Genomic DNA, 27,024 nt, shown 5'->3' on the forward strand with positions numbered 1-27,024 from the left:
TTGCATTACCCAGTGTGTTACGTTATGCCTTCAGTTTCAGGAACAGAGAAAGATTAGAAAGGTCTTGTCACATTTTATTTCGTTACTAATAGTAGTTTATTTACCTCATTACTATACCTCAGCTACAACATGGCAGGCCATTCTTCTACACAGAATTTTCACATCAGGTCTTAGCATGTACAAAGGTAGCTTCTCCCTTTAGCACATTCCTAAAGCCAGTCACATCCCCAGTCCCAGTTCACCGTTTAGTTTGGAGAAGCCTTGTGACCGAGCAGTCTTAAGGATTTGACAACCAGTACCAAGATGTAGTAGAGTGGCTGGACTCCCTTGTAGAAACAAGTTCAAGGCTGTGTTTAAGAATAAACTCACCAACCTTGCATATTACTTTCCTGCTAGAAAAACTTTGAGACCACCACTGTGATAGCATAGCACCTCCTTCCTGATGAGTGCGCACGGACTTTCCTTGTATGCCCTCTGTCCTCACAGCACTGCCACACAACTAATGATATTTAGCCAAATCATCCTGAGATCCTTTCTACAAGAGGGCCCATCCACAAGTACAGATGGAATTTGCAGTAGCCCAAATTCAAACTAAATTCAAGGTTACCTCAAGGATAAGGCAGATAGCTTAATCTAAATCTAAAGATCCCTCACATTTTAGGCCTATACCAGCATATCTTCACCAAATTCTGATTTTAGGTCTCCCCAAAATCAATGGAGCTGATAGTCAGCCCAACAGTACCACTATCATAAACACAGATGTACTTATACCATTGCCTCCCAGCCTCTGCCAAATCTTACCATATAACAAGAGCCTGCATAACACTAAGACGTCCCCACACAGTCACACTTCACACACATGCCGTGCCCTCCTGAGTTGTAGTCACCAGGTAATGGTTTTTTCCACATTAAAAAACATTGCTATGCAGTACAGAAGTCAGATGCAGTCAGTGTCTGGTTATCTCTGCCATAACTCCTTGGCTTTACAGTGATACTTATTCCCAAGAGCTTAGCTTGAAGGGATAGACTGCACACATTTGTCTGTCGTTCCCAGAAGCACAAGCAATTCCCTGAAAGGCAACATCCCAGCAATTTCCACATTGCATCTGACTCTGCCTCTCCCTTGCCATTTTTTCTAGCTGTAAGCCTCCCCTTTCCCACCAATATCCACTGTGAACAATTGTCAACAGTCACAAAAAGCAACATTCTTTTGAAAAAAATAAACCAAATTATTCCCCATTTAATTGTGTAGGAGTCACTGGACTTACACCATGAATAAGATCCCAAAATGTGTTTCTAGGCTAGTCTACACAATTCTACAATATCACAGAGGAGAAAATAATTATAATTCCAGGGAATCATCACATTTAGATACTTGATCTTACTCTTACCTTAAGCTACCTAATGTTTTGTTTTTTCTTCTCAGTTTACAACAGTAGCTTTTCCTTTTTTCTTTTATTTCTCAAAGGCTGACCTATTGCCTCCATCTCAATAAAAGGAGAAAGATGTCTTTGGCAGGTAGATTAAGCAAAGTCTATAGACAGCAATTCAGGGAAGAAGAATAGAGCAGAACCAGGTGATCTGAGGACTGCAAGGGAAACAACCTTAGCTGAGGAAATATAATTCTGGTAAGGGAAAAGGAAAGCATTTTAAGAAGTCGATGGATAACATACAAAAAGGTGTTGGCAGGTATATGAAGAAAACTATGGATATCAACAGTACTCTAAAGAACAAGAGAGAAATCTTGTATATCTTGTAATTTTTCTTTGGAATGGGCCTTTGTCACTGGTGTATCTACTAAGACATTTGGAGCAATATTCAAAGCAATACTGCTTTTATTTTTACAGTGATAACTTATTCAGGAAAACCAACTGTTAAATTTTACCTAAGTTGAAGGCTGACCTTTGCTCCAAATGGAGTGTTTGCACAGCGTCTGGTCTCAATCAAGAGCCAAAGCTAAGCAACACAAGACAGAATTTTTTAGGTGCCTGTATCATGACTTTTTTTAGTGAAGAAACTAGTACAAAGCATGACATTCAGCGAAATATGATACCCTCATAAATTCATCTTAGCTGCCAAAAGACAGATTTAAGTACAAGATATCTTTGTAATACAGTAATATTTATTTATGTAACCTTAGTGTAAGTTGTGAAGATAGGCGGGATTTATTAGTATTTTTACTTTCTATTTTTTAGTTAGAAAAATATGTAGGCAGTCTGTTTTGAATATTAACAATAAAAGCTTGTATTTTATCTCTATTTTAAATCAAAATATTTTTTCCTGAGTAAAAAAAAAGAAATCTTGCTTAAAGGCATTTCAATACTAGAAGCATATTCCATAGCCAATAAAAACTTGTTGAGTTACAAAAAAGGGTAATGAGAGTAACAGCAAAACACTCTTTAGAGAGTGATCTCAGTCATTATATCCCCAAGTCTGCAATAAGCTCACAAAGCTGAGTCAAATCATTCAATGCTTCTCTACAACCATTCAGCAAAAGGTGTGTTACAGAAAATAAGAAATGATAATGGTATAAAGAACAAACTATTGAAGGATGATTTTTCAAGCTTTCTTTGGATTAAGGGTTCATTTATAAATGGCTAGTAGATGATTAACAGATGTTCTAAGTCTTCTTGTTATTATCATAAATAGTATGCTGCATATACATTTAAAAGAATGGCTGTAGGAGTTAGTGATTTATGAGAATAAGCCATAGCCATGACTTATCTAACTAATGACCTGTGCACCCTATTGGGAAATATTTTTTATTATTAATACCACCTAATCACAAATTAACCACTTAAAATATCACCTTATTATAAAGTATGACAGATATATGCCTGTTTAAAAGTCTAATGGTGGAGCTGTAATATCATCAAACACTCATGATTATCTATTGAGATTTGTCAACCCACAGTTTAACAACAGAACAGCTATAAACAATACACTCAAACGTACCTAGTGCTTTGCATGATCATGTGTGTGCAGCCACCTGGCATGGAGTAACAGGACAATACCTTCAAGGAGGCTTGCACTTCATGGAAGCGTGTGGTGGACATACCATCAGCTGGTTTGAGATAAGAGCCTACACTATTGTTCAAAAAGCAGATTAGTCACCTGGTGTGCAATGAGTCAATAATCACACACTGAGGGGAGACATTGGTAATTTACTTCAGGGTTGCGCAAGCCTGGGTGTTCAGTAGTTTTCCACAAATCAAGCACACAGAAGCCAGCTTCTTCATTATATTTATACAATAAATTAGTATATATTCTGCCTATCTAATACATATTCATTCTAATCTACATAGGTTGTGTAATGGCATTAGGTCACTCTTGGCTCCACTTCAGATTCTTCTGCGCAGGTCTTCCTTTCTTCGGGGAACCTTGGTGGTCTTTACAGATGAAGTACCCTAATTCTTTTTATTAATATACGGTCATGTGTCAGCTAAGGACCATTCAAGGCTATTGCTCTTGCCAACTTTCCTTTATTTTTTTCCAAAAGGAACATCTGTCTTTGATTAAATGGATGACGCTGATGGCCAAGATATCCAAGCTTAGGTAAAATATAAAAATATCAAACAATGGTTGATTTAAAAAAAAAAAGTCTAGATTCACGTTAATTAAACATAGACAATACTTATTCTTTCCAAGGGGAGGTTGTTCTCTTATGGCATATTGTTTTACACTATGACATATAAAGTTTTGCAGGAAAACGTGCATGTCAAAATCCCTCAGACACATGGTGTGAATTTGGGGTTGTCCTATGCAGGGACAGGAGATGCACTCAATGATCCTTGTGGGATCCTGCTGACGCAGAAGTCACGGACACCGCACACGATCAATATGATCAAGCAAATGCCAGTTTATTACAGACACAGCGTGGTTAATATATCTCTGCAACCACCTTATCACACACAAGCCTCTACTGTTTATTATATACAAGCCTATTATTAGTTGGTCAGCACGGCCTTGGGCTTTATCCCAAGGATAGCTACTAGCAGCATCGGCAACTCCCGCCTTGTTTTGCTAGGCTGTAACGAGACGCTCCCGCCGGTGGTACGGGATGCGGCCCCTGTTGACAGAGTAGCACCTGTGGCCAATCTTGGAATGCAACTTATCAGGAAGGCGTAATGCCATCCCACATGTTCCCACAGTAAGTTCGTACCGTGCCGCTTTGTAAGCCTTGGGAACTACAAAATCACGTCTGTTATTAATAGCTACATACATTGGTTTTAACTCGCAACATCCTTGAGGCCTTCTTGTTCCCAGGCAGATTAAGTCCGCCCAGTCCAAGCCTGGATTGTTCACTATGTGTCCTTTGCTTTCCAGATATCCCACAGGATCCTTCCAACTCAGGACATTCTATGATTCTATGAAAATAGACAACTGAGTTAGGATTAGGTGGCGTTGTCTAGGATTATGTACTAGCAATAAAACCACGATGAGTAAGTGCTTATTTTCTTTAAAACAAGTACTAATTTAGCAAATGAGCCAAAAACATCTACAAATAGACAAAAGTCTGAATATGTGCAAAAGTAGTGCTGCTATAGCTGTGATCATCTAATAAAATATTACTTCTAGTCTATAATCTTGTTTCTGTCTTATCTGCTTAGACTAACTTGTTTATTGGGAAAAAATATAACTGAGTCTCACCTGGCTACTCCTTCAGATAAAAATATAAACTTGGAAGTTAAATTAAGCTCAGAATGTGTGTGCTGAGTTTAATCACATTGTAATCCATTAAACTATCTCTTTTTCACAGTAACGTTTTCATGTTCCACAAGCAATAAATTACCTTTCCTTCAGTTTCTCATCAGAGAAGGAAGGTGCCTTGAAATATCTTTCCACACCAAGGTGGCCCTTCTGCTCCTTGGGTAGCAATAGTTTCTCCTCTCGGGTGGTTTAACTAGATATATTAACCAGTAAGACCAAAACCAGTTTTCTCATTTTTCATTTAGCTTTGAAGTTTGCCGCTTTTATTTCAAAGCAGAAGAGTGCTTAAGGAACCACAACACTCAACTATGTCCTGTCAACCGCTTTGATTGGTCTAACAAATGGTATTACTGCTACTGTAGATATACATGCTTAATAAATAGTCTTGACACTGTGAAGGCCTAAACCAAAAACTTGGTGTAAGTCTAACTGATCAATTTTCACATGTCTTTACTACAGCGTTGTGTCTGAATGCTGCATGATTCCAGTTAGCATGGAGTGGCTCTGAAGAATTCAGGCCAAGTCTCCCTAACCATCAAATGTTTTGCTATTGCAATCTGTAAATAATGTGCATTGAGTACATAAAAGATGGCTTTAAAGAAAAAATAAATAATCTTTATTTCTTGCCCATTATAGAAAAGAAGATAAGCAAGAGACTTTAGATTTCAGCAAGAAAGATTTATGTAAGTAGGAAAAAACTTTCTTATGGTAAAAATAGCAAAGCAATGGAATCAATTTCCTTCAAGCAGTGTGACACCTCCATTGCCAGCATATTTAGGAGCAAGTTAGGCAATCATATCACATTAATACAGGCTTTTCCTGTATTGCACAGGTGAGTGGACTAATCAACCCTGTCAGATGCCTCAGAGTTCCTGTTTGTTTCTATAATAACACTTATTACAACTTCAGATCTACTTGCTCTGACTCTCTCTGGCCTGGTGTGTTTAATTTGGGGCAGAAGCCAGATACAGCCCAAAAAATTATTCAGACTGTCCACAAGCTAAATAAAAAAAATCCAAACAGAACTACTCAACAGTGGGAGGGGAGGGGAAAAACCCAAATCACAAGATGACAAGCATTAATATTTTCAGAAAAGAACGGAAATAAATACAAAGGACCATGTTAAAACCATAAAAATTCTGAAAAAAATAAAAAGTGGTCAAAAAATAATCTGCCAATCACTTAATAGGGAAAAAGGGTGTGGGATTTTTTTTAAAGTAATTGTTCCCCCAAACTGCTTTTACATCATGCAGAATATGCCATCTGTCACACCCAAGCAATCCTTCACATGAATGAATATTATGCTAAGTAAACATTTAGAATTTAAAAACTCCAAGCAAAAGTTGGCTACATGAGGAGGGAGGCCTGGAAACACTAAAATGTGGCAGTAATAACAAGCTTCACCACAGCTGTTTAAATACATTTTGTATGAATATAATTAAACTGATCTCCAGGGGATATTTTAGACAGTATGCAGTAGATCCAAGGCCTTACCCATATTAATGAAAACCACTATGACAGTATAGAAGGTAGAGTTAGATCATAGCAGGGTTGTCATAAAAGTGCTTAAAGTGGGAACCAAATGGAAAGAAAGATATCATTAACTCAGGAAACAATTCACCCTTCTGAAACAAGGGTCAGGTGTGAATCAGGGTGCTGTGCCAGATCATATTCTTTTTTCAGTTTAGAGATTATTACATTGGTAGAAATTCATCAGGGCTTGGGTGAAGCAAGATACCATCAGTTATCTTTGCCATGTCTCTAAGGCAGAGGCGGGCTCCAGACTTCCACCTAGTCTAGAACATGGCAGGAACCAGCACATGGCTGCTGCTGTTTCTCACAGCTCACAAAACAAGAATGCACAGAGGTATGACATGATTTGCACTCACAGTACAGATAAGGGAGAAATGTGTATGGTGATCTATATTCCTCTTAAAATACAAATCCATATATTTTTGCCATATGTGCTGGATGCTGATGATCCTAGCCTTATACTATCTTCCTACATATCACAAGTAAAACTAAAATGTTTTAAAAAGCCTTGTAACTCAAGGGGGAGCTGACACCTTCAAACTGAGAAGATCTTCCAAATGCATCCCTCAAACCCAGCTTCTCCCAAGTTAACAAGATGAGATCCGACAAAGAAATTCCACAGTATAGAGCTCTCCCCCTAAAAACAAATATGTCAGATGGCAGAGATGCATCCTAGCTTTTTTAACCATTTTTACTATGTGGCTCGTAATGGGCGATACCTACTTCCAAATGTTCAGTGTGGCATCTGGCACACAAATAACCAATTTCAATTAATTCCATTTAACTGCAATTTGAATTTGGTTTCTGCTTGTACCATTTAACATTAATTTGGACACAAACAAAGTGCTGTCTATCCTGCACTGCCCTTCAAATGTCCTCCAAGTGGTAGATCCTAAAGGTATCATTCTGTAAAAACTGAGTGGCTGTCCCATCTTAGTAAGTGTGGAAGGTTAGGTAGAAAATTAAAATTATAACATTATCCAATATTTTAAACTACTATTTTTAACTTAAAGATTAATAAGGGGGGGGGGGAAATTACATTATCATTTGGTGAATATCTTGCAACAGGTAGGTTGATTTGTTTCTGTCTGAGAGCATCATGTTACACATGTGTGTAAAATTAATCTCTGAATCCATTCTTTTTCTAGTCAAAACTGCAAATGCTCTACTATAATCAGTCTGAAGCAGTATGCACTAGACCGTTTGATTGTATGCAATATAATTCCTGGATCTTCACACAACATGAACACAAAAGTGTTTACTAACTACCTAAAAATAATATTTTAAGGAAGAGAGTTTTAATCTGTTCCACTAGAACATGAATGTAGAATGACTAAAAGATTCTAGGCCATAGAGATTTTAGTGGGAGCATTTTATCAAAATACTGCTATTAAGGCCTTTGATGAGGCTGCCCAGGCCATTGTTTTAAACAGAAACATGAATACTCCAGCCTTTACTTGTGTTCTAGCTCCTCTGTCTTTTAAGGTGTTGGACCTTATTCAAACATTCTTATGCACAAGATTTATTCAGTGGAAGTATGATATGTTATATTTAATGCTTTAAATTAAGGCTTCAGAAATTAAACAAATTCTGTTATCAAGACCAGGACTCAAGTCTCATGTGGGTATAAGTGATATGTCATTAGTCAACCTAATAAAAGCTTTAAATCAAAATCCTAAAAGAAATGGAACAATAATCCAAAGCAAACCTTTCCACACAGCATTTAAAGCTGGAGAACAGCTTGAAGTTACACCCTTAAACAAAATCTGCTCTAAAATACATGGGTGCTTGAAGAAAACTCTGTATTAGCTAGCCACTATATGCAATTTCCCCATGTTATTACAGGGCCAATTTATAAAACCAGTAAGAGTAATAGCACAGCACTAACAATTAGCAAGTCAAAATAGAAAGGTGTGTTTGGGGCATTATTTTAATTATTTTAATTATTTTAATTATTTTAATTATTTTAATTTAGATATATCTAAATAAATTAAGACTATCATAACTATTCATTATATTAGAGATTAAGTAATGATGAATGAGAGCCCATCTCATGAAAAAAGAGAGACACAGTACTATTTCAAATTCCAAATTTATAATAGGCTTGTCTCCTCCTAAATTCTGTAGTATTAAGCAGATAAGAACCACAGGTCAAAAAGGTCACTATTACTGATTTCTCTAATACTCCAGAGCGTTCACCAGAGAACAAGATAGTGCAGACACATTACAGGCTGTATAAAATATCATTTTTGAAGTCAAAATGGGCTAAAAATCTTTTCTCAGGTCAGCTTCTCATTAATAAATGAGAGCACACCACAATCTAACGTCTGGATCAATGTAATTGCACCAAGCGAGATGAAAGAAAACTGCATGCATTAAGAATCTCACTATAAATTACATGCGTCCCCTTATCTTACTCCCACTGAAGTCAACAGCAAATATTCATCAGCTTCAACAAGCTTGCTGATGGGCACTAAATTATCCTTGGGTGTACATCATGGGGCCTGTAATTTCTGCCTTTCACTGTTTGATGCAAGGTAACCTCACAGACATGTCATTGGAGCTAGCATACCCTTATTTAAATATAGACTCCAGAATGAAGACATTTCCCTTTATTGCCAACCTTTTCTGAAGAAAATGAACAGCACCTCAGAGTTATTGTTAGACAACTGCTCAGCTTCGTTGAAACTTGATATATGATGGGATAGATATTGAGTGAATTTTGACAGTTGATGGAGATATTTAATAGCACACACTTAAGCAAACCAAGTAATTTTGAGAGGGGTAGGGGTAGCGTGGAAGTAGACTGCTGCTCCTGGACAACACATTTTAATAGCAGAATAAGCATGGAGTCCCATTAACAGAAAAACTTACACCTTCACTATAGTCTTTTCCATTTTCAATTGCTAGATGTAACTAACCATAGAATTTGTCAAATATTTCTGGCACATGAAACCATGATCAGGTGAGATCATCATGTAATTAATGCACATTCAATGCAGACGCAGCATCTATGAACACGAAAGACAGGCTTCAAGTAAGTGAGACTTAAGGTCAGCCCATGAGACTGGGCAAATCTTGCTCTTCCTTTAAAATACTTCTTCCCCTGCAGAGACTATATGTACGAAGCAAAACATTATTAGACAAATTGCTCTGATACACATATATATGTATACATTCCCTATGAACTACTGCGGGAAACAAAATTCACTACCGCTATTCCATTGTAAATGGCTTGTTTGATATATACATGCATAATTTACTTATACAAAGTAGATACACAAATATGCTAGAAGAATGTTTTTCAGGACCACAGTGTGGCAAAAATCACAATGACTGAGAAATATACTCTATCTTTTCTCGCTCTCTGGTTTTTTCAGCTAATCGCCTCCAGGATCATCAGCTTTTTAACTGCTTTTGTAATTTATGCTACTTCACCATTACCAAGAAAAATTCTGCTGAGGCAATTCCTCTAGATTGAGATATCCTATACTTATGCTGACACCTGCACAGTGTCTACTAAGCTATACTGAATTAAGGATCCCCACATTCAACAAGCACAAAAAGGTGGATATCGGGTGATTAAGGAAGTCTTATTATATTAGACTGCCCAGGAGGATTGGATTCAGCATTCCCAGTAATGCTTGAACCACATCACTTAAATAGCATCTCGTCTTTAAGCCCAACACCCAACAGGAAAATCCATGTATTAGTTCAAAATATAATTCCTGCCTAATTCACAGCCTTCCTATCACAGCCATTTGAAATCTGTATCATATTTGTGCTACAAAGGGACTATAGGATATTTTGTAGAGCAAGGAAAGAATCTGTGATAAAAACATGTTTTACACTTTGAGACAATTAGTACTAAATGTCAGCCTTCTACTTGTGCAGTGTTAGCCTGTTGACAGCTACAGAAGTCATCCACATGAATGAAGAGTCTTAAAACACAAGGATGAGCAAACAGAAAATTCTTGCTTGTCTAGTTCAGACAGACCCTTTTGCTAATGTCTAAATGCTGGTACCTTTACACATCCAGCACACAAAGATTTATAAACAAACTTAATTTATTTTCTTCAGAAATTCCCCATTCTGTCAGCTCATCTCTTCCAAAAGCTTCCTCAAGCTCCATCATTAGAAATGCATAGTCACTTTTTAAAAAATAATAGAATTTGTAGAAGTGTTAGAAGAAGCCTCCTAATTTCTAGTCCTCCTACAAAAAGTAGTTGTGAACATCTATCTGAACTCATTCTCAAATCATCCTTCATATTAACTAGTTTATCTTGTCACAGAAACACAGAATGGTAGGGGTTGGAAGGTACCTCTGGAGATCATCCCGTCCAACCCCCTGCTTGAGCAGGCACACCCAGAGCAGGGGCACAGGGCCGCGTCCAGGCGGGGTGTGAATGTCTCCAGGGAAGGGACTCCACAACCTCCCTGGGCAGCCTGTGCCCCTGCTCTGGCACCCGCACGGGAAAGGAGTTTTTTCTCATATTGAGGTGGAACTTTCTCTGTTCCAACCTGTGCTTGTTGCCCCTTGGGCTGTCGTTGGGCACCACTAAAAAGAGTCCAGTCCCATCATCCTCATACCCACCCTTTAGATATTTATAAGTACTGATGAGATGAATGTCATTAAGGTTTGTGCCCTCTTCCCCCCCGAATATTCATGGGCAGTTACCAATACTGTTTCCTTTAAAGAGTCGTGCTCACAGATCACAAATTCATGCTAACTTTTCCACCATTACACTATATTGGTGGCTTAGCTACCCCACCAGCCATATCCATTACCCTGTGTCATCTGAGGATTGCACTGGACACTTCAACAAGTGAAGGTCAGTCCCCTTGAGTTTCATTTATTGATTTTTGGTTTTAAGGCAAATCCTTTCAGATAAGACACCTAGGAAGGATCAGAACATATTTCTAATAAAGATCAACTCAGCTAGAGAAACATTAATCTGTGCACAGCTTGCACTCCATCATTTTGGTACATCAGCATAAAAGGGGAGGAAAAAAACAGTTAGAAGCAACCCATTCCCTTATGTATTTTCCACTTTTTTTTTTTTTTGTACACAGACAATGAATAATCCATTATACCCATTATCCACTCATCAACAATAGAAGAGTACAACAGCAACTTAGATTTACACTATGCTTTAAATCCAAACTGCTTGGAGCAGAATCTAACAGGATGATATAGCAAGAGATAGCAGAAATTTCACATTTAAAAAGTCACCCTGCAGGTGAGACTAACAGTAAGTAGGGGAGGGAAGGAAAAAAGAAAAAAGTTTCAATGTTTTCAGTCTTCTACTCTTGGGCAGGGTGGGAGAGAAAGAAGGGAAGAATAGCATAAATAGTGAAAAAGCATCTTTTGAAGCCTTCCAGCAGCAATCATTTAAGCTCCTATTGAAAGAGTTAGTAAACATAGAATGTACATATTCTTTAATTTCTCAGTTCCCTTTCAAGGAAGCATTTAGTGGGGACATGAATACGGAACCAACCTGTAATACTGAATACCTGTTTATGCAATAACCTTTAAATGCTTAAGTATTACATAATCTTTATCACTCTTTGCCAGTGCCACTTTTTATCGCTCTGCATTCCAAAGACGACATTGCAACAAGTTCAGAGTGAAGCTTACACAAGTGAGGGCTCAGGGAGGGGGGATGGGGAGGAAGATATTAATTTATACTTGGGGATTTTTTTGAAAAGATACAAAAGCTCCCAATAAGATAAAGCTATGATCTGGTGAAAACAGAAAGGTGGATTAAATGAGACTTGGAAAAAGCTACATTCGGGGGGCGGGGGGAAGGGAGAGTTACAACTGCCATGAAGTGTGCCTTGCATATTAGAAGCTCAAGAGTACCTTTAAAATCCTAAATTGAGTCAGCTTGACTATAGATTTTCTGTGTGCTGAGAATAAACTTCCACAGGCCTTGCTGCATTCATGTTTGCTCCACAGGCCTTGGTGCATTCATGTTTGCACTGGTCCTGTACTGTAAAGCCCACAAGCTCCAACAGGCAATGTCCATGAACCACTGCTTTTCTACCTAAAACAATACTGTGAGTGGCTGAGGGTTACAAACAGATGGGAAACCTCAGTACTTCTCCAAAAGTATTATCTCCAGAGACCAGTTACAGAATATTTGTTATCTGTACCTATCTATATTTATCTGCACCCAGAGAATGAAAACAGCTGAAATGTCTTTTCCCAGAACACAAGGGCAGCATGAGATGAGCTGTTTAGTTGGGGTGGTGGGCAGCCAGGTACATCTGCACAGTGAAATTTTAGCTTGTGCAGATTACCAAAAAACTTCTTTTGGGGTGTGGTGGTGGAAACAACACCCCTAACACTGTTTTGGAACTACTGAAAATATTTTTTTTATTTGAATAAGACTAAAATAATATTTTTCACTTCTAAGATACAGAAAGGCAAAATTAGGGTTAGTTTTCTTTTGGGTGTTTTTTTTTGCCCATTCATTTGTCCCCAGTTTTTGGGGAAAATACACTAAAATACCATACAGACCAAATGCCTCTAAGACTACATCCTCAATGGATTTTTATGCGATATTAACAATTCTCTCACATAAGTGTACAAAACCTGCTCAGAATAGATTTTTCCCTTTATCCACTTGCATGTTTAGATAGCTGATTGATAGAGTACAAAGGAGAAAAGTTGTAATTTCATTGGCTGCTTTTTGTGAACAGATGGTTCTTCAGATTCTTCTGATTTACCTTTAAAATGAATATAAATTTAACCTGCAAACAGCATAATTTTAAAGTATAATTACAACGCAAAAGCCCATTTTCAAAAAATATACATACATGGAACAATAGATGCTATCTACAGAAGTGTTGAGTCTGGCTGTCTGAATAACTAATACAAAGCAGGAAGAAAACACAAGGGAACGTTAGATTCATAGCACAGTCATCACCGAAGCGTTGTTACAGTGTTTCCCTTTTAATAAAGCTGGCAGCTGTGTGGGGTAAGCTGCCTTTCCTCTTTCCTTCCATAGCTGCCGTGTAGAGGCTAGGAAGTCTGATTAACAGTAGCTGGTTTGCAGCTCATTGACAGTGAGCTAGAGAGAAAGGACTAGTCCAAAGCAGCCTGGAAAGGAAACGTGTTCGTTCAGTGGAGAACAGGACCACTTTTTGTTAAAGAGGTCTATAGCACTTCCAGCACCATTATACGTAAACAGATGCACATCCTGTACAAGAAATCTTTTGCAAGTGAGCTATTTTTAGAAAACTCTGATCTAAAGTTTTTAAAGGACACTAATTTACTGTACCCAATGCAAATGAGAGAGAGAACTGACTAGGAAACAAAGTCAGGTTTGATAACGAAAACAAGTTAAAAGTTGCTTCTACGTATTTCTTACACACAACAACTTGGAAAGCCTCATGGCCCACAGTTAAAAGCCATAAAATTAAAACAAATTTATGCCATCTGAAAATAGTCCTATCCTTCACACAGTTCCAGCATCACAGTCAGCACATCCACAACAATCCTCCTGCTGAAGTTCAGCAACTAGGTTCTAAACCAGTCCTGGGTCATAATTCCAAATGAATCATCTAATTCCACCACAAAACAGCTACTCCCTCCCTCCTTCCAGTGTATATCTTCAAGTGTATTTATGCCAGCTCCCATTATCTTACGCAGAGAAATGTAGCTGGCATTGTATTCTAACTTTTGTCCAGTATGTTCAACTAATTCCAAGCCCAGTTATTCTAAATCTGTTCAAAAACTAGCAGACAAATAAGAGTAACTTGCAGAAAATAAACTGAAACAACATTTCCCATTTTTTAAGGTTACCAAAAAGTATTTTTAAACAGCTTAGAAGGAATTCAAAAGGTGGACAATTATTGGTGTCAGGGCTACTTATAGGGAAAAAATATTAAAGCTGCAAACACATTCAGTTTCTCATCTATCCCTTTCTCTTCTATTGCAAATTTACTACATATCTGCAATACCACTTCAAATTCTAGAAAACAGGAGAGAAAGGGCAGTTCTTGTACTGGAAAGTATCACTGAGTCAATGAAAAATAGCATTCTTTCACGTCGGAAGAAGGTGTACTTGCTAGCTTCCTGGTGGGGAATAGTGTCACTTTTTGTTCAGAAACAAATCTTGCAGACGTTAACTTGTTCTGGCAAAACTTTCATCCATACAAATTTCTCTGGCCCAGGTAAAATTTTAAAGCAGAGAAAATAAAATTAAAATCCTTTCAATAAGCAGCCTCTACAGAACAATCTATTCATTCCCTCAATCCATATTTATATGAGCTCAGTAAAGTAATTTGCTTATATAAACTGTGATTACAGAAATAACCTGAAGAAATTATTTGGCCTAAATTATATTTTTTAACCTTTCGGTCTCTAAACCATTTATTTCATTACTACTATCCACAATTCGACGGCTATAAGCTCTTCAGAAAAGATAGACAAGGAAGATAGACAAGGTGGGGTGGCTCTATATGTTAGGGAGTGCTTCAACTGCATAGAGCTTAGCTATTTTGATTATAAGGTCGAGTGCTTATGGGTAAGGATGATGGGAAGGCCACCAAGGCAGATATCCTGCTGGGAGTCTGTTATAGACCACCCGACCAGGATGAAGATGTAGATGAAGCATTATACAAGCAGCTGGGGGAAGTCTCACAATCAGTTGCCCTTGTTGTCCTGAGGGATTTCAACTTACCAGATGTCTGCTGGAAATATAACACAGGAGAGGAGAAACAGTCTAGGAGGTTCCTGGAGTGTGTGGAAGACAGCATCCTGACGCAGCTGGTGAGTGAGCCTAATGGGGAAATTGCCTTGCTTGACCTCCTGTTTCAAAAAGAGAAGGACTGGTGGGAGATGTGGTGGTTGGAAGCCGTCTTGGTTGTCAATCCTTGGTGAAGTAAGAACGGGGGGACAGCAGAACCACTGCCATGGACTTCCAGAGGGCAGACTTTGGCCTGTTCAGGGCACTGGTTGGGAGACTCCCTTGGGAGGCAGTCCTGAAGGGCAAAGGAGTCCAGGAACTCTGGGCATTCTTCAAGAAGGAAATCTTGCAGGTGCAGGAGCAGGCTGTCCCCAGGTGCCGCAAGATGAACCGTCGGGGAAGGTGACCGGCCTGGCTGAACAGGGAGCTTCTGCTGGGATTCAGGGAAAAAAGTAGAGTATACCACTTTTGGAAGAAGGGGCTGGTAAGAAAAGAAGAGCGCAGAGACCTGGTTGGGCCATGCAGAGAGAAAATTAGGCAAGCAAAAACCCAGCTAGAACTCAGTCTGGCCACTGCTTTAAGGGATAACAAAAAAAGTGCTTTTACAAATACATTAGCAACAAAAAGAGAGCCGAGGAGAATCTCCATCCTCTATTGGATGTGGAGGGAAACATTGCCACTGAGGATGAGGAAAAGGCTGAGGTACTAAACACCTTCTTTGCTTCAGTCTTTAACCGTCAGACCAGTTATCACCAGGGTATTCAGCCCCCTGAGCTGGAAGGCAGGGACAGGAAGCAGAATAAACCCCCCATAATCAAGGAGGAAGCAGTTTATGACCTGCTGTGCCACCTGGACACTCACAAGTCCATGGGGCCGGATGGGATCCACCCAAGAGTGCTGAGAGAGCTGGTGGAGGAGCTCGGCAAGCCACTCTCCATCATTTATCAGCAGTCCTGGTTAACAGGGGAGGTCCCAGATGACTGGACACTTGCTGATGTACTGCCTATCTACAGGAAGGTCCAGAAGGAGCATCTGTGGAACTACAGACCTGTCAGCCTGACCTCGGTACCAGGGAAGATTATGGAGCGATATATCTTAGGTGAACTCACCAGGCAAGTGCAGGACAACCAGCGGATCAGGCCCAGCCAGCATAGCTTCATGAAAGGCAGGTCCTGCCTGACCAACCTGATCTCCTTCTATGACCAGGTGACCCACCTAGTGGATGAGGGAAAGGCTGTGGATGTTGTCTACCTGGACTTTAGCAAAGCCTTTGACACTGTCTCCCACAGCATCCTCCTAGAGAAGCTGGAGGCTCATGCCTTGGACAGGTGTACTCTTCACTGGGTAAAAAGTGGCTGGATGGCTGAGCCCAGAGAGTTGTAGTAAATGGAGTTAAATCCAGTTGGTGGCCAGTCACAAGTGGGGCTCCCCAGGGCTCAGTTTTGGGGCCACTCTTGTTTATTATCTTTATCAATGGTCTGGATGAGGGGATTGAGTGTACCCTCAACAGGTGTGCAGATGACACCAGATTGGGTGGGAGTGCTGATCTGCTCGAGGGTAGGAAGGCACTACAGAGGGATCTGGACAGGCTGGATTGATGGGCTGAGGCCAATTTTATGAGGTGTAACAAGGCCAAGTGCTGGGTCCTGCACTTGGGTCACAACAACCCCAGGCAATGCTAAAGACTTGGGGCAGAGTGGCTGGAAAGCTGCCTGGTGGAGAAGGCTCTGGGGGTGTTGATTGTTGGTTGACAGCCAGTTGAACATGAGCCAGCAGCGTCCCCAGGTGGCCAAGAAGGCCAACAGCATCCTGGCTTGTGTCAGCAGTGGTGTGGCCAGCAGGAGCAGGGCAGGGATCGTGTCCCTGTGCTCTGCACTGGTGAGGCGACACCTTAAATCCTGTGTTCAGTTTTGGCCCTCTCAGTACAAGAAGGACATTGATGTGCTGGAGTGTGTCCAGAGAAGGGCAACAAAGCTGGTGAACGGTATGGAGAACAAGTCTTCTGAGAAGCAGCTGAGGGCGCTGGGATTGTTTAGCCTGGAGAAGACGAGGCTGACGGGAGACCTTATCACTTTCTACAACTACCTGAAAGGAGGCTGTAGTGAGGTGGGTGTTGGTCTCTTCTCCCAAGTCACTAGCGATAGGACAAGAGGAAATGGCCTCAAGCTGCACCAGGGGAGGTTTCAGTTGGATATTAGGAAAAATGTCTTTACTGAGAGAGTGGTCAGGCATTGGAACAGGCTGCCCAGAGAGGTGGTAGAGTCACCATCCCTGGAGGTGTGCAAAAAACACATAGATGTGGCACTTCAGGGCATGGTTTATGAAGTATGCTAGTGCTCAGTTTGCAGTTAGACTTGATGATCCTAGAGATCTTTTCCAACCTAAATGATTCTATAATTCTATGAGTTTTCATGGACTCTACTTCCCCTCTCCTTATATTAACAGTCCTCTTATGAGATAAATTTCTGTCTGTTCCTGGGAATCTTACTACATTATTGTACAAATGAAATAATATCTCATTTAAATAGTCCAAGCACAAGAACTCATTCCTGGAGCATTCTAAAATAATTATGGCAAGAATGCAAAATATAAGCCAATGCCACTAATTTATTTAGAGATTAGAGGAAGGTACTTTATCAAGACTTATAAGGTTCCATAGCTACAAAGTAGGGATGATGCCTCTTTTACAAAGATCTTTCCGTTACAACGCACTTAAGACACAAGTCTTTTTTTTAATTGAAGAAGTTTTAAACAGCAAAGAGGTATTTATTAATCACAATTTTTCTTCTTGAAAAATAAAGCAAAACTGTAACACAGTAAACAAATTCATTTATTGGAAATTATTACTTAATTACTCCAAATCAAAAAATCATGGAAAATCATGTAGAATAAAGGCTAAACCATATTAAAGCCATTTATTAAAAATAGTAGTCAGGCATAACAGTAGTTACTTCTTCAGACATAAAGGAAGCATGATTCAATTACTGAAGTTTAAAAAACATGACACATTAATTTGCAGCAGCAACGGCATTAGAATGTAGTGTGAAATCATCAACAAGAACATTTCCAACACACTCAACAACTGCACATAACAGAAATGAACATTCACCACAGAAGTCGTCTCTGTTTTCACAGCTATATTAATAACCTGCTTAAGCTATGTAAGTTTGCTTCTGAAGTTTTAAGGGTAAGTATTCAGCTTCAGAGGAAATTATAGAGAAAAAACTGTATGCACCAGTCATCAGCAATTTTGTACCCACCTTTATGTGCATGCCTGGACGTATGTATCAAATACTCTAACCCTTGTTTCCTTCTGGACTTTTAGTTACTTCTTAAAACAACATTCCAGCATATTTAGGAAAATTGTAACATGGAAAAATATCAATAATAAGAATCTCAACCCCAATTTTAGCTAAGGCCTAATAACAATAAAAACACCTTTAAAAAAAACAACACAAGCAAAAAAAGCCCACAAAAAACAGTAAAAAACACCCTCCATGAAGCCTACAAGTATAAAGTACAAAACCAGAGGAATTCAATACAGTAATATTTTTACCTTGTAAAACAATCATAAAACATGCACAACACACATACTTGATTAGCAATGAAGTGGAACATATATAAGATTAAATCTTCTCTTAAAAAAAGTATTTTGTTTCAGAGGACTTTTTTTAAACAAATAATCATTCAAAAGCAGTCAGAAGCAAAGAATTACATAGATTCAGCCCCTTCTGTTTGTGACACAACATCAGGGAATTACTTCACTGTATAAATAAGCCTTAGAGATTAGGTACTAACCTTAACTGCTCACTAAGCCTCAGGAAGAATGAAAACAAAAAGCTCATTGCATTTAGCTCTGAGACTGATAAAACTGCCTTGTATACCTGGGTAATACACTTCAGCTGAGCATATTGGAGTCCAGTGAGGAGCAAGGGGTAAAAAGGGTTATCAGGTGCAGCAAATGATGGAAACAAGGATGTTCAGGGTTCCTATTGCAGCAGGACAGACCCTTTGTTTCTGTTATACTGTGTCTGTCTTGTTTCCATGGTCAGGAAGAACTTTGTGTACTGTCCCTGGGGTTGGTGAGGGACAGTGGGAATGTTCTTCCTCATGCTGGGGAATGCAGCCTAATACTTGCATCTCTCCCTAACTTCCTTTAACAAAGGAACATAATGATGCCCATGAAAGGGTATAGGTTAAATTGATAGAATCTGATAACCTTTCCCAGGTGAAGTTTCCACAGTAAACCTTATAACCTCCAACTCCCTACAGGAACTAGTCCATCATATCAGACATACTTACTGTAGTACAAAACCTTACTTTGTAGAAGTGGATGTCTCTTCCTTTTCAAATGTACGCAGTCATGTCAAGCATCTGAAAAGCAAACTCCATTTAGTGTTTCGAATTACATTTTTAAGTAGAATGAGGTATTCATAAAACACCTCCACAGTTTTGCATCTCTACTATTCAGAAAAAAAAAACATTTTGCCTTACAAGATTTAATGCCTTAAATATTTTTATAAGTCATCTCCCACTACAACCATATTAATAGAGATTTTGCAGTTAAGCAAACCAAAACTCAAGCTGTGAGCTTGAGAAACTGACTGTTCCACACATTTTGCAGTGTACTATAAACAAGGAGGACAAAGAAAAGCAAGAAAGGCTTTATTTTAGCTGAACATTTCACAAAGATGACATGGGGCAATTTCTCATCTCCTGTAGGAACTTCTGCCAAGTTGTCACAGTTCAAACACAGAAATCTTTCATTCTCCAAAGCCTTGACCCCGTCCACTAGTCTTCGTCTTCATACAGAGTTTATCATATCAAAGATAAAGTTACTGTCATGCTTTATTTTATTTTAAGAAAAAATATGTCATGCACATCTCAGTGACTACCACCAGCACTGTATTCAAAATGTGCATTAAAAAGGACAGAGACCGGGTGTGGAGAGTGTCAACTCAAAATGGAAGTTGCGAGCATGTAACAGGAGATATAACAGAAAGTTTTACAACATCGACTGTAATGGTTATTGCCAGGGACAGCTATAACAAAGCCAAGGCTAACAGGTGACATCACAGCTCTGTATGAGGGGGCTGCTTGCTTCTAGGCAGATGAACCGGTCTGTGAAAAAACCTGGAAGTTCTATCTGAAAAAAACCCCAAACCTTACACATGTATTTTTAAAGGGCCTTTGCAGTCTTCATTCCTTCATTTTCATTTAGCTTGCCTGCAGCTGCTAATTCTGAAGCCTCTTTATTTAATTGAAAACTGTCTGTCAGTGACAGCTTCCAGGACAGCTGAGATTCACAGAGGTATGGCACCTGTGACATCAGTTAACCCTTCTGGAACTTCAGGTTGTTTGCTGAAAAATTTGCACCAGGAATAAAGTTGCTGATCATGCTAAACTGATTAGACTAGTGGTCAAATTGCACATGCTAATTAAGCACAAGCTGACACTAAGAAAAAGCCAATTCTATTTAGATATCAGAGAGAATTTCTGACTACTAAGACTTGGTATGGAAACAATTTTCACAGACATTACTACTGACTATGCCAGTCCATACTACAAAATATTTTTATAATAGTTCTTCTTACCTGTTGCTTTAGCCGTGCCACCTGATCTCCTCACAGAATCACAGAGTACTTCACTCTAACTATCCACTAAGCTAAATACTTCAAGCATACCATTTAAACACAGTGAGTAAAAACTGCAAATATACAGGTGCACAGATTTAATTTGTTCTGATTAGTGCCTATCTTTTTTTCCTAAAATCTAATCCTACATCATTAAGCCTTTACCTATATTTCTGACTAGTTTTACTTCCTATACACCTGCCCTTCCCAAGCCCTACATCTCAGCTTTGATACAGCTCCTTCTGTCACATATCACCATTGCAAAAATACTAATCAAGCTTTCACCTTCATTACTCCTCCTGATGACTCACATCTACCACAAAGCTACAGGCACATAAAGAGGAAAATGATAATCAGCTTAAAATGAAAGAACATCCTCAACATGTGTTTATTTATTCCCATACTTTACTAAAGAAATGCTTTATAAGCCTTTCTGGCTTAGATAGTCAGTTGTAATATCAGCCAGAAGTTAAATGTTCCGTGGGATAAAGACCATGCTTTCATTCATTAAGGAAATACAGAGCTTGCGTTCATTCAAACATTAAGAGAGTCAATGAAGTAATTTACTAATAAATTAGCTGTCAGACGGCTCTGGACTAATGCTAGTCTGTGCTAAACTAGCAGTACAGCTGTACCTCAGAATTAGTTGTTAAACCATTAGTTGAAAAATTAATCCTTCTCCTGAGTGGACATTAGGGTAAATGACTGACAAAGTATTAATTGTGGCTTCTCACCCATTATTTTACCCTTCACAAAAAATAATAATAAAAAAACCCAAACACGATAAACCTAACCAATCAGGAGAGCGAGCATCAGGAAGAATGGAAAGGACAGACAAGACTCAAAGAGAATAACACAGCTAAACAAATGCACAATGGAAAGTACTTTCATTCTACATAAATTTTCCATTTTAATGTTATACATATTCACCTTAATTTGATATTGTATCATGCAATTTCTGGGATGGGTTAACAACTATCAAGAAAACTAGCTAAAATACTGTAATGATGACAGGAAAATACATGTATAACTATAATATTAATACAGTTGAGCTTCTAAGTAAGGGGGGGAAGGAAAAATAAATGATCTTTCTGAATGGGAATAAGTGGTCTTAAATGGAAGCAAGAGACAAGAAATCAAGACTAACGTTTGAAATGTAGCTACCAACGTAAGTAAAACCAAGGCAACCTTACCTGTGCTTATCACTGCATGAAATAGGGGGTGGGGGAGGCCAGGTAGATATTATTTTTACAAATGTCAGACATACAAGATAGCCGTCTAAGAGATAATGAACAGAGGGACCATGAGAATTTTCTACTAGAAAATGTCATTTGATTGATGGCCGTATAGTTAATTAAATGCTGTTAATTAAATTTGAGCTTCTCTTATCTGGTAATGGCTGCGTTTTGTTATATGTGGTATATATTTTGTATAAATGTGCAGTTATTAATTTTTGGAATAAAAAGGAATACAATAAATCTTGATGAATCTGAGAAATTGCAGGGGTTTTTAATTTTAACATATCAAGTAAAGAAGAAACTATGCTGATCAATATTTTTGTTGTTACCAGGCAATTCTGATTTACAAAAGATGTAAAAAATATTTAGAATTAGGAATTCATGGAACAAGATTAGTGAGGGCTTTTCTTTTTCTTGGTTTAAAAACAATCTTTTTAAATTTAATTTTTAAGACTTTAAAATAAAATATTTGTCAGAACAAAAAAGATAAGACTCCTTTCAAATTCAAAGATTTTCCTAATAGTTTTTTCAGTTTCCAGTATTTTTAGGGGGTTATTTGTTTCATACAAACCCTTCAAACTAGTAAAGAGTAAAATCCATTGTCTGTGAGAAATGATTGACATGTGCAACTAGTTTAAAAATACTGCAAATTAGACACAATTATGAACAAAAGGGCAATTGTGTATTGCCAAGCAACACTGTACAGTTAGCCTTACAACTGCTCAGATTTAGCAGCACAATTACATGTCTGAGCAATCCAAATCAGTGTGATTAATGTCCTGCAAGCAGGAAGTGAACTAACATTGCTGTTTACCAAACGTTGTGAAATTACCCTCTGTCTTCCCTATTTTTAATATTCAGGACCAAACCTGAAGAGTATCTTCTACCAGTATTGAAGTCAACAGTACATGCAGATAGCTTATGTCTCCAAAACAGGGAGTGTGCAGTACAGTCCATCTTTTTGACATATTTTGTTTCTCTGGATTACATAATTCATTTATGCTTTCTGCTATGTTTATTCTATTTCTAATGATTATTACTTCAGTTACTTTTCCTGTGGAGAAAGGAAAATGCATCAGAGAAAGACCCCAAACAAACCAAAACATAAAAACATCACTATGAGAAGTTTAATCTACGCTTCTAGAAAATAGAGGTATATTTGTATGGACATTCCCCTTTACCTGTCACCCTGAGGCCAAGAACTCAAAGCACCTCTGCCCAGCACAGGTAATGCATTTGTCATCTGAAACAGCACAGCTGGCACTTGGCCCCTGGATCCTGTTCAACATGCAGTAAAACACTGCCTGGTCGGCACTTTTACAAATATGGACTTTTCCCATTTGATGTTATTTTCCAAGTTTTTCTTAAGAGTTCAAAGTTCAGGGAGCCAGCAGTGACTGGTAATAGCAGAATATTTTTGTATGTGACCAAAATAAAGGATAATAACTGGTGAGGCATCCTACATTGCATTTTATTTCATGCACAGTTCTGACAATTACAAGAAAATATAATTTAGAATCCCCAGTGCTCTCAAGAAAGACATATAAAAATGCTTCCACAGCTTTCAGCAGGAAATAATTGTTTTAAAGCCAAGAAAAAAACCAAATTTTTAGATCATGCAAGAAAATGCCACATATGAAGGAACAACATTACATTTTAAATCATCTTATATCGTCACAGAAGGGAATTTGTACTGCTACTAGTCATTAAGTATTACTTCTCCTGGCTAAGTAATGACTTTTACGTTGAACAAATTCTAGCTGCAGTAAAGCTTGATAGCGAGGTGTCATACGTTATATCAATGATGTTTATACTTCACATTAGCAGCCTTGAATGAAAGGAATTCTCCACACAAAGTAGAATCAAGGAGATGGTAAGGATGGAATGCTTTCCTGCTTTCCTCTCAAAAACCTGTTGGGCAAGTCACAGACTTTTAAACATAGATTTGAAAAGAGTGTATGTGTGTTTAATTTTTCAGGTATTTCTCTCTCCAATGTATGACAACCAGTGTTTGGGTCTTGACAGGAAGATAGCCACAATCATCCCAAACTGTGTGTGTCACACCTCTACGGGACTGAGAGGACCCTTTCTGGAATGCATGGAGCATATGGCAAAGTCCTAAAAACATGTCAATTTGGTTAAATGTTATGAATTACACCTTGATGTAAGTGGTTCCTATTTTCTCCACAGAGTCTGTCAACTGACCACACATACTTCAGCAGTTTTTCCTTGACATTAAGATTAAACTTTTCAAAATTGATCAGAATTAAAAATTTAACTGAATGGTTCTGAGGCCTGTCTATCCAACCTGCTGAGCAACTCTTAACAGCTGCAAAACAGCAGCACAAAAAGTGTTTTGGCATGATGAAAGGAGTAGCCTTCCACTCCGTATTAGCTAAGGATTTGGGAGATCGTATGCTTATTGGGGCCTGTGTGGTCCCAATAAAAGAAATTATGCACAGAGTTATTTTGCACAAGTATGTCTTTTTGCACGTGTCTGTTGCATCCCAATACCATGTATGATTTATTGCATGTGACTACTAGACATTTTATGGACACCTGACAACCTAGGCTTCCAAGTACCAGGAAAAGCCACCAAAAGCTATAAAAATAAAAGCATAAACTACATCTTGCATGCTTTTTTTATGGGAGACAGGATTTAATGATCAAATATGTGAAATAAATCCAGAGTGTCTGGATGCATTAACAATCAATGCTGGATCAAACTGAACTTGGACTGTTTACCTTCATAAGTTAGGAGTGCAATGTTTCCACCCACTGGCTAGGATGCTTCCATCTCTTCCACTAGTTTGTAACAACAGCATGTTGTGGAAGCAGTTTAAACATGTTTTCATTGCTGCGTGACTTGTTCCTCAGAGACAGAGAGGATTTCAGCCAATGTGGTACCATTTAGAAAATGTACTGTACTGATTCCCCCTAAACCTGTCCTTGAAAAGTAACTGCAATTTGCTGGAAACACTTCCTAGAACCAGTTAAAGGGCTAGCATTCATCTTCAAATTAAAGTGAAATGAAATCAAGCCACATTCTAACCAGCTCTGCCTGCCAAGAAATTTCAGAGGACTGGCATCTCTAGAAGAATTCAAATGGGTTAAATGATGACACAGCTCTAACTGGAACCCAAATAAGCTTTATAGCAATGAGGGTGTCTAGATAAGAAAGCCAGAACTCAGGAATAACTCCGGAATGTCACTCTTCAGGTCACAGACAGTGGTCTCATACTATGACACAAACTAAAATTACATACTTTCCACAGAGAATATTCACAGATGTCAGGAAAAGGATTGCACAAAGATCAAGGGCAAAAATGCAGTCTTTTTTTATTGTCAACCTTGAGATAGAAAATTGACTTGTCTTAAGCCCTGTTTATTCCTCCTTTTTTTGCACGTCTTCCAATCATCATATTAATTTTTCCTCCAAATTCTATTTATTGTTTTGTTTTTCCATTGACTTTCATTCCCTGAATTCTCAGTCCAAGTGGTTGATCTCATTAAAAAATATCAATATGTGAATAGTTAACACAGAGACAGGTGCACCATTACTGGGATTTCACTATTCTCTCATTATTAATGTAGGACAGGATAATTTCCATTCAGGCTATTCCTTTACCTGATTGAATACTAAGGATGTAATGGCTTCATTTTGTAGGATTTTCTAACCATACCTTTCATATGTTTTTTATGTTAAAGGGAAGTTTAAGTTATGCCTGATTAACTAAATATGCAGAACACATGTACTTTGTAATGGTTCTGCTTTTGACACTCCTAAAATATTACAAGTATTAAAATACAAGTGTAGATTATTATGGCTATGGATTTCAGAACTGGCTAGTAAAATTATTCCTCTAATGTCACCCTAAGGTACTACCGAAAGTGGTTTTATAGCATTTAATTTCTCCAGGAACTATAGCATCAGCCATATAACTTATGAAAACAGTACTCATAGAAATATGATGAAGCAGATTCTTCCAACTCCAGTAGCTTCAAATATTCCTGTAGTATGATATATAGCGATTGCATGCAACAAGCAGAAAGCAGGGTTAACTTTTCAGCTTGATAATGTAAGCCATAGCAAGTAGCAGAAAACCATGCTGGCTACTGAGCGTGTCCATTTCTTTTTACAATTGGAACTGGTGGTGGATGTTGGCGTCTTGAAAAATAACAAGGCCAGACAACTAGATTCACAGCTCTCCAGCAGAGGTAGTTTATTATCTGCCTCTGACATAAAGAAAAGGAATTTCAGACTAAACAGACTACTACGTATTTTAAAACCTGTAGTAGAGTATATGCTTTTACTCTGGCCCCACATTAGGCTGGAATAGGGTCAGGATGTTCATTAGATTTCCTCCTCATTCCCACTGTCCAATAACTGATACATTAACTACGTTCCATTAGAGATACTCCTCATATGGATTCAGTCATATACTCACAGATAAAGAAGAATAGGTAGGCTCATGTGTCTGATCCACATGAAAAGTGGACAAACATTAAGATGCTTAATGTACTAATGCACATTTACCTAAGATTCAGTACACCATGGTTTATATCAACTGGAGTTTTATTTGAAGGCATTAAAGTCAATGCAGTGCTCTCTCACAGAGGTGTCTCCGTACCTCAGCTCTGCAACCTTCTCTTTCTTAGGCAAGCTTTAAAAAAAATAATCCAAAACCTCAGGTCTTCTTGTATTATGACCAATATGACAGACTTCTTTTTTTTCCGCACTGAACTACTCTGAACCCACAAGCAAAGCTCAATTCACTGGAAATAGAGCCAAGTTCTTTATGGTACATGTTTCTCTTCACTTTCTCCTCCCTCCCCAAATTAATAATTTTTCACAAAAATACATATACATATATTATGGTATTCAGAAATTGCAAAAAGGAATGCTTGTCACTTGCTTTGGCTGGATGTACCAGAGGAGGCATCTTCTGTGCATTTATCACTTGATGGAAATCCATAAACAACTCAGGGAGAAGGAAAGGTTACTAACAAAAAGGAAAATCACTTTGTTTTGGGTTTTTTTTGGCATAAATTTTCTGTTGTCTTTTCAAAACCTTAATTTTCTAAAATCTAAATCACTGAAAAATCATTTTTTCTTCTCAAATGGATATAAATTTGTATAGAAAAAACATAAATATTAATTAATGTATATGCTCTACAATATTTATTTACTTATAAGTTAAATTAACACATATT

The 27,024-nt window shown here is 38.2% G+C and overlaps 1 long non-coding RNA gene across 1 annotated transcript; it reads right to left on the bottom strand.

The window, feature by feature from the left end:
• Positions 1-3,225: 3,225 nt before the first annotated feature.
• On the bottom strand, positions 3,226-23,102 carry LOC142063114 (uncharacterized). Its single transcript, XR_012662640.1, has 3 exons — positions 22,992-23,102; positions 19,260-19,313; positions 3,226-4,367 (listed from the first exon to the last, which is right to left on the bottom strand). It is a non-coding gene; the product is annotated as an uncharacterized LOC142063114 (long non-coding RNA).
• Between the last annotated feature and the right edge of the window lie 3,922 nt (positions 23,103-27,024).

This window comes from Phalacrocorax aristotelis, chromosome 11 (assembly GCF_949628215.1).
Source record: "Phalacrocorax aristotelis chromosome 11, bGulAri2.1, whole genome shotgun sequence".
NCBI lineage: Eukaryota > Metazoa > Chordata > Aves > Suliformes > Phalacrocoracidae > Phalacrocorax > Phalacrocorax aristotelis.